This window comes from Phacochoerus africanus, chromosome 3 (genome assembly GCF_016906955.1).
Source record: "Phacochoerus africanus isolate WHEZ1 chromosome 3, ROS_Pafr_v1, whole genome shotgun sequence".
Classification (NCBI taxonomy): Eukaryota; Metazoa; Chordata; class Mammalia; order Artiodactyla; family Suidae; genus Phacochoerus; species Phacochoerus africanus.
Window position 1 is genome coordinate 147,335,207 of NC_062546.1, and position 9,579 is coordinate 147,344,785.

Below are 9,579 nucleotides of genomic sequence, written 5' to 3' on the forward strand. Positions count from 1 at the left end.
AAGATGGCCACAAATTTATTGCTACCCCTCCCCCAGAATCTGGGCTGGCCCTGATGGCCTGCAAGACCTATAAAATACAACAGAAGTGAGGTTCCAGGACTTCTGAAGGTAAGTCATAAGAAGCCTTGCAGTTTCCAAGGTTGCTTGGAATACCCTTTGTGTGTGTGTGTGTGTGTGTGTGTGTGTGTGTGTGGTATAAAATGTATTCTTTTTAATTTTTTATTATGGTTGATTTACAATGTCCTGTCAATTTCTGCTCTATAGCAAAGTGACCCAGATATATATATATACACACATTCTTTTTTTCACATTATCCTCCATCATGTCCCACAGGATATAGTTCCCTGTGCTATACAGCAGGATCTCATTGCTTATACATCCCAAATGCAATAGTTTCCATCTACTAACCCCAAACCCCCAGTACATCCCACTCCCTTCCCCTCCCCCTTGGCAACCACAAGTCTGCTCTCTATGTCTACGAGTTTGTTTCTATTCTGTAGATAAGTTCATTTGTGCCATATTTTAGATTCCATATATAAGTGATATCATATGGTATTTGTCTTTCTCTTTCTGACTTCACTTAGTATGAGAATTTCTAGTTCCATCCATGTTGCTGCAAATGGCATTATTTTGTTCTTTTTATGGCTGAGTAGTAACACATTGTGTATATGTAGCATCTTCTTAATCCATTTATCTGTTGATGGACATTTAGGTTGTTTCTATGTCTTAGCTATTGTGAATAGTGCTGCAATGAACATAAGTGTGCATGTATCTTTTTCAAGGAAAGTTTTGTCCAGATATATGCCCAGGAGTAGGATTGCTGGATCATATGGTAGTACTATATTCAGTTTTCTGAGGAACATCCATACTGGTTTCCATAATAGTTGTACCATGGAATCCTCTTTCTGCACACCATGAGCTGGATGTAAGAAGGCTAAATACGCAACTTAAAAACAACAACAAAATAACTCAATTTATAAGTGAGCAAAGTATCTGAATAAACATTTCTCCAAAGAAGATATACAAGTGGCCAATAAGCATATCAAAAGATGACCAACCTCACTAGTTATTAGGAAAATGCTTATCAAAACCAAAATTTTATCACTTCACAACCATTAGGATAATTATTATTTTAAAAAAAGAATATAAAATATATTGGTGAAGATGTATAGAAATTGGGATGCTCATGCACTGCTTATAGTTATATAAAATTGGTGCAGCCACTATGAAGAACAATTTGATGGCTAAATATAGAATTACCATATCGTCCAGCAGTTCCATTCCTAGGAATATACTCAAAGGAATTGAAAGCAGGGACTTGAACAATATTTGAACATTCATGCTGTTTATAGCATCATTATTCACAACAGCCAAAAGGTGGAAACAACCCAAGTTTCCACCAACAGATGAATGGATATACAAAATCCATTCATCAATGTGATATGTATACAATGGAATAGTACTCAGCCATAAAAAGAAATGAGGTTCCTAAATGAGGCTACAACAGGGATGAACCTTGAAGACGTTATGCTAACCGAACAAAGCCAAGCGCAAGAATGGATATTGTATGATTCCTCTTATATGATGTACCTAGAACAGGCAAATTTATAGAGGCATAAAGTAGATTAGAGGTTACTAGGGTCTAGGGGGAAGGAGGATTGGGGAATGGAGAGTTACTGCTTAATGAGTGCAGGGTTTCTGTTTGGGGCAATGAAAAAATTTTGGAAATAGTTGATTGTACTATGTAGTGAATGTACTTAATACCACTGAACTGAAACTTTAAAATGCTTAAAAAGGTAAATGTTATATATATACTTTATCACAATAAAAAAATATAAGAAAAAATTGGCAAATGACATATATTTTAAAAGGAAACAGAGAAGGGAGAGGCTATCCCAGCCCTAACACCTTGAGACCTCATAGGAGGAGCCAGATGTGGGTGCTCTGGTTGACAGACTTGGCTGATCCTGACCTTCCAAGAATCCCTGCAGGAGCCAGACCTGGTAGTGAGTCTGGCTTTGTTCCTCCAGAGCTTAACCACCAAGCTGATTACCTATGAGTGACCTCAAGCAATGTCACCTGGAACATTGGAAATTACCCAGCTGAGCCCTGCCCTGTTCCTCAAACTCATAGACATAATAAAATAGTTGCTGTTTTATGCTGCCAGGTTTGAGGATAATCTGTCCCACAGAAGTAGATAACCAGAACACATACTCCTTACTTTCCATAAGAGGGTTTGACTGATTAAGGATTCAGATCTGCTTGAAGAGGCATCTGGAGGGGGTACAATGCTAGTTCTTTTGATGTGGTTTATGTGAAAGATGCCAGTGGCAACAGCCATTGAAGATGCCACCTGGCTCTCCAACATTTTTGCTATTGGCAAAGGTAACAAAACATGTATTTCTCTTCTCCAGGGAAAAGTTATCCACCTCATCATTGCTGAAGAGAGACACAAGAGACTGGTGGCTAAACAGAGCAGTGGGTGATCTCTAGGTAACATGACTGGAAAAGTCTTTGTACTTAAGTAAAATAATACGGCCTGAATGAATGAATGAATATTATACAACCTGATACCCCCAAATGTTACTTCTTTAATAAATATTTATCACATACTATGTTCCAGGCATTCTGCTTGATGACACATATACCAAGAGTAGTTCAGCATTCTAGATAGTGGGACAGGGAGGAGGAGGTGGAGAGGAGGGGAAATCAAAAAGAAATACAGACAATACTCAGTCTTCAATCAAGAGAAGAAATGGAGTGGTTAGTTCTCCTTGGAGGAGGGGAAAGATTCAGAGAGAAAATAACTTAAACCAAGTCTTCTTAAACCAAGTCTTCAAGGCTGATTTGGCACTTAGTACAGTAGTGGAGAGTGGAGAAAGGCCATCTCCAGTTGTCCAGCACCCTGGTGTCTAACACTTACAATAAAAGTATTGATATGATTAAATAGGGAGCTCTATCTTGGTTAATTCTATCACATCAGCAGATGACTTTCCTAACAGGGCTTGGCTTATGAAGGAGGAAATGGCTCAAAGGCAGCGTGATAGTACAAATAATAATAATGGCTACTAGTTTTGAGGCACTACCATGAGCCAGCACTGTGCTAAGCAATGATATTCATGAATTCAGTGACTTCTGATCACACAAGCAAACCACCTCAAAATATTCAAGGACTGTAGTGTGACAAATAATTTGGGTTTGTTTTTGGTTTTGCTTGTTTAATATAAGACTTTTTAATTATTTTACTATATAACATTAGTGAATATAACCAATTGTATTTTTTCAAATGGTAAATGAGATGCAGGATAGCATTTCTCTTTGATTCCTGAAAACCTCAGTATCATATGTCTTTTGGAGGATCCAGTTTTCTACCATGGCTATGATACTGTCACAAGGATTCCGAAGGTGCATTTTGCTAAGTTGTTCTATCATGGATCCTTGATAAAGAACATTTTGCTAAGTTGTTCTATCATGGGTCCTTGCTCTTAATTCTCACCTTTCCCTTCTAATCCAGTTTTCAGCACTAGAACATGTGCCTCTTCATTATAACGTGCAGAATCTGGCCAAGCGACAGGTTTTGTGTGTTCATGTGGAATGTCCACAGAAGGGTGACAACATACTATTGTCCTGCCATCAGACATCAAAGCAAGCTCTCCTTTGCAATTATAGTTATCTGGAAGAGAAGAATATGTAGGTTTACAACAAATGAAATATGGGGCTCCACTTTGAACTGGAAATAAATGTTTCAAGACAGTTCTGCTTGATGTGGCCCATTTTACTGCTGCCAATGCCATAGTGAATCAAGATGATTATCAGCTGGAATGAAAGAAGATGATTTGAAGCGAAACTGTTTTTAAAATCTGCTTCTAGGAGTTCCCCTCGTGCCTCTGCAGTTAGTAAACCCGAGTGGCATACACAGGAAGACAGGTTCCATCCCTGGTCTCCCTCAGTGAGTTGAGGATCCCTGTGGCCATGAACTGTAGTGTGGGTCACAGATGCAGCTCGGATTGCAAATTGCTGTGGCTCTGGCATAGGCCAGGGGCTGTGGTTCTCCTTGGACCCCTAGCCTGGGAACCTCCATATGCCACGGGTATGGCCCTAAAAAGACAAAAAAAGACCAAAATAAATAAATAAATAAATAAATAATTTTAAAAATCTGCTTCTAGGCATGCCTCTTTTCATCCCTTGACACTGCTGACTGCGAGCCCGCCATCTTGCTTCAGTCTGAGTCCTGGGAGACCCCACTCCCTGGCAGATCATTTGCTTTTCTTCCTTGTTGTCCTGGGTTAGACCTGGGATCAATGAATCAAAGCCATAGAAAGACAGATTTTGACTCAACCAAGAGAATAGCTACCAAAGAGGCTATTTGATGAACTGAATGACCTCTGGACAAAGTAAGTTCTCTGCTTTTTAACACTTTAATGTTTTCCTTTGTAATAGTTTTTACCCCCAAACAACTTAGAGATTAAGAACAAGAGGCAAAGACAGAATTTAAAGAATTCCAATTTCTCTCACTCACAGAGACATCTCTGTTTCCTACAAGACCAACGAAGGGGAAAGGGGGAAAAAAAGATAAGGAGAGAGAAGATCTAGACTTAGATAAAATGAAAGTTTAAACAGCTTGAGCACATTGAGTTCAATTGGGACAGTTAGTCGGTATATCTCACAAAACTCAAAGTGAAAGTGGTACTTGAAGCTTACAGTCCCCTCTTCTGGTTGTAGATAAATTGGTGCCCAAAGTACCAGTTCCAGCTGGCAGTCCCTTGCCTGGGTACGTTTCTTGTCCCCTGCCATTCACCTATAGAGTCGGCCTACTCATGTGATTTTTACTCTGAGCCTCTTGCTTTAACAGATGGTTTTAACTTCAAATTACAAATAATTTTCTCTCTGGGTACTATCTCAGTCCCTAACTTACGTTTAACATTTTAGGTAATAGCCTGCCGTTCATCATCCTAAGCAATTTACAGATTTAAACTTACACTGTGTGTGTGTGTGTGTGTGTTTGTGTGTGTGAGCGCGCGCACATATGTATGTAAATATATGTGTGTTCTAATAGAAATAGCCTCTTGTTTTATTACTTTCTCACACAACAGACTGAACCAGTGAACTGAGGTTTCCCCATACTCCTAGTACCATTAGACCTGCTTGAAGGACTTCATAACCCTACAACTTGTAGAAATGTTGAACAAGGGCCTCGAAGTGTCTGGTGGGTAGCAGAACTAGATTAACTGAAATTGCTCTCCCAAGTCAAAGAATCTAAAAGTGTCTGATAATTAACTTGGGTTGAAATAAGCTTTGAAACGGGACCATTCCCCACATCTGTCTTTCAGTCACAAGTTATAAATCATCATGTTCCCCTTACTGAGATCAGTGGGGGTGTGAGGGAAATGGGAGGATCAGGACACAAATGAAGTCACTGACTGGCTGCAGCCAAAAATTACAAAAATGAACAAGGCATGGTCTTATACTCAGGAAGTTCTTAGTCTAGTGGGGGAAACAGAGACATTCCAGATCATTTTAGAACAATGTGGCAAATAAATTGATATTTTGTTTGTTTGTTTTGTTTTGTTTTTACTTCTTTTTTTATTACTCAAATGAATTTATCACATCTGTAGTTATATAATGATCATACAATCCAATTTCACAGGATTTCCATCCCACAACCCAATAAAGTGATATTTTTAAAAGATGTGTTCAAGGTATCATGGGACCATCAAGGGACCATCAAGGAGGTTCGCTTAGTCATACTGGGGTAAGGTGTGGAATCTGGAAACCATCTGGAGTAAATGATTACTAAAATGGATCTTAAAATAAAAGTATGATTTACGCTGGCATGGAAAGGGTGGTTATCAGTGTTCTGGTCTTGTGTTGTGTGGTGCTGTGTTCTGCAAAGAGAAGTAAGTTCTCCTTTGGGACAGCAATGTCAAGGCCAACATGGGTGAGAGATGGGGCTGATGAAGATAATAGGGAACAGACCGCAAAAGCTTTAAATGCCTTATTAAGGCATCTGGACTTTGCCTTGTTGGCAGCAGGGAGCCATTGGTGGGTCTTAAGCCGGAGAATGACATGGGAAGATATGCCTTTCAGGTAACTCTGGCATGGCTTTGTAGAAAACTGATTTGAAAATAAAAGACAGGAGGCAGGGAGTGGTTGGGAAGCTGTTATAGTAATCCAGAGAGGAGATGGTAAGGGCCTGACCCAGGTGTTAGCAGTTAAGGGAAGAAAAAAAGTTGAGAAATATTACATGGTGAAATCAGAAGGTTCATGAGATGGTTGAGGGTGGGGAGGGGATGTCCAATACAGTGAATTACGGACGGTTTCCAGGTATCTACCTAATGTCACTTCCCTAGTGAGGTCTTTCTTGGCTGCCCTATTAAAGCTACAACATCATCCTACCAATATTCCCCATCCTCCTTCCCTGCTGCATCTTTCTCTATAGCTCTTACACAGAATTTTTTTTTTTTTTTTTGGCCGCCTGGCAGCAGATGAAGCATCCAAGCCACAGCCACAAATTAAGCTGCAGCCTCGAACTAAGCCACAGCTGCAGCACCGCCAGATCCTTAACCCCCTGTGCTGGGCCAGGGATGGAAACTTTCTCCCAGCACTCCCAAGATGCCGCTGACCCCATTGCACCACATCAGGAGCTTCTATTAGCTCTTAAAACGTATTATACAATTGTGTTATGATCTACCTTCCCCTAGGAGACTATATGAGGTTCTTTTATTTTATTTTATTTTATTTTACTTTTTAATTATTTCCCCAATACAATTTTTTTCTAGTGTACAGCAATGGTGACCCAGTCACACATACATGTACACATTCTATTTTCTCACATTATCATGCTCCATCATAAGTGACTAGACATAGTTCCCAAGGCTACACAGCAGGATCTCATTGCTAATCCATTCCAAAGGCAATAGTTTGCATCTATTAACCCCAAGCTCCCAGTCTACCCCATTCCCTCCCCCTCCCCCTTGGCAACCACAAGTCTGTTCTCCAAGTCCATGATTTTCTTTTTTGTGGAAAGGTTCATTTGTGCCCTATATTAGATTACAGATATAAGTGATATCATATGGTATTTGTCTTTCTTTTTCTGACTTACTTCACTTAGAATGAGAGTCTCTAGTTCCATCCATGTTGCTGCAAATGGCATTATTTTGTTCTTTTTTTACAGCTGAGTAGTATTTCATTGTGTACATACACCACATCTTCCTAATCCAATCGTCTGTCGATGGACATTTGGGTTGTTTCCATGTCTTGGCTATTGTGAATAGTGCTGCAGTGAATATGTGGGTGCATGTGAGGTTCTTCAGGGCAGAGGATTTGTCCCTTTGTTCACTGCTGTATCACCAATTCCTGGAGCAGTCATGGAACCTACTGTGTGCTCACCAAGCATCCACAGAATGCATCATGGTGGTTCTGAGAAACTGAGAAAAAGAATGCAGGAAGAGGAACCAATCTAGAGGAAAAAATGTTGAGTTCAGTCTGGGGGTTTCTGGACTGCTCCAGGGAAGGCTCTGTAAGAAAGATAAATCTCTTCAGAGTCTTCGAATGTTAGAACTGACAGATGTCCCAGAGATAGTTCTGTACAGTTCCTTCATTGGGGGAAGAAAGAAACTGAGGTCCAGAAAAGTCAAGTGCCTTGCCCACATCGCACAGTAGAACTGAACGCCCAGGCCTCCTGTTCCCAACTCTGGGCCTTTAGTATTTGTGCCTCAACACTGCCTGATTTCTGCTGCTCAGAAAGATCACTTGCCTTTGACCATCAGCTAGAACTTAACTAAATTTAAATGACTGTTTCTTCAGGGCCTGCTTGACCAATTCGTTCAGGAAAGAAAACTTTAAGCTGAAACAAAGATAGAAAGACCTAGTCATGGAGGACTCCTGTCCCCTGGGATCTTCCCAGGCTGAAGCTGCCTTCACAGCTGGGCTCGAACAGTAGAGGGCTTTCCTTCTACGCCTCGCACCAGGCAAGACTTGGGTTGCCTAAACCACTCGGTGATCTCATTTTTTATTTAATATAAGTGGAGGGGTAATTTACACACAGTGAAATATACAGATATTAGGTCTACAGGTCGATGAGTTTTGACAAAAACATATACCCATGTAACCACCCCACCAATACGGATCTCTCCTGCCCATCTCAGTCAAAGCCCCCTTCCAGAGGCAACCACTGTACTGATTGCTGTCAACACTGATTAGTTTTACCAGTACAAGCACTTCACATAAAAGAAAAATTGTGCCATAGATTCTTCTGTGTCTGGCTCCTTTTACACATGTCCTTTAGCATAATATCTGTGAAGTTCAGCCATACTGTTGCTTTTACCAGTAGTCTTTTCCTATGTATTGCTGAGTAGTATTCCATTGTATGAATATACCACAATCGGTTTATCCATTCTCCTATTAATGGATATTTGAGTTATTTCTAATTCCTAGATATTGTGAATAAAGCTACTATAAACATTTTTGTTTAAATCTATTTATAGACATATATTTTCATTTCTTTGGGGTGAATATTTAGAAGTGAAATGGCCAGATCATAGGATAAGTACATAAGTTTAATTTTATACAGAACTGCCCATTTTCCAAAGTGCTGTATTCCTACCAGCAACATATAAGATTTCATTTCCAATTGCTTCATATCTTCATGAATATGGGTAATGGCAAGCCTTTCCATTTTAGCCACATGAAAAGTCAAATAAACACAAGACATTTTTCAGTCTCTGCCAACACTTTGGAACAATCTATTTTTATGGAGAATTTCATGCATTCACTAAAGCATGAGATGTACTCATCACTCAGCTTCAGTAATTATCAACTCATGGCCAATCTGGTTTCATCTTCATACACATCTACTCTCTCCTCCCATGTTATTTTGAAGCAAATCCCATACATCATATCACTTCACGTATCAGTATTTCAGTACATATCTCTAAAACATAAGGACTCTTTTTTTTAATTTTTATTTTTTTGCTCTTAACAGCCACACCTGTGGCATATAGAGGTTCCCAGGCTGGGGTCAAATTGGAGCTACAGCTGCTGGCCTACACCACAGCCTCAGTAACATGGGATCCAAGCCACATCTGCAACCTATGCCACAACTTGTGGCAACACTGGATCCTTAACCCACCGAGCAAGGTCAGGGATCAAACCCGCATCCTCATGGATACTAGTCGGGTTCTTAACCCACTAAGCCACAATGGGAATACCTAGGACTCTTTTTAAACATAACTAAAATGCCATTACATTTATTTTAAAAAGAGTAGTACATTAATACCATTAAATATTCAATGTGTAAATTTCTAATCATCTCAACAATGTCAAAAAATGTTTGTGCAGTTTATCTACTCAAATCAGATCTGAATTAGTATACATCAATTAGTTAGTATGTCTTTTGAGTATCTATTTTTTTTCCTTTTTTTGTTTGTGTTTTTTTGTTTGTTTGTTTGGGGTTTTTTTATTAATTTATTTTTTTCCCACTGTACAGCAAGGGGATCAAGTTATCCTTACATGTATACATTTGTTTCCCCCACCCTTTGTTCTGTTGCATTGAGTATCTTTTAATTCAAAGGTTCCCCT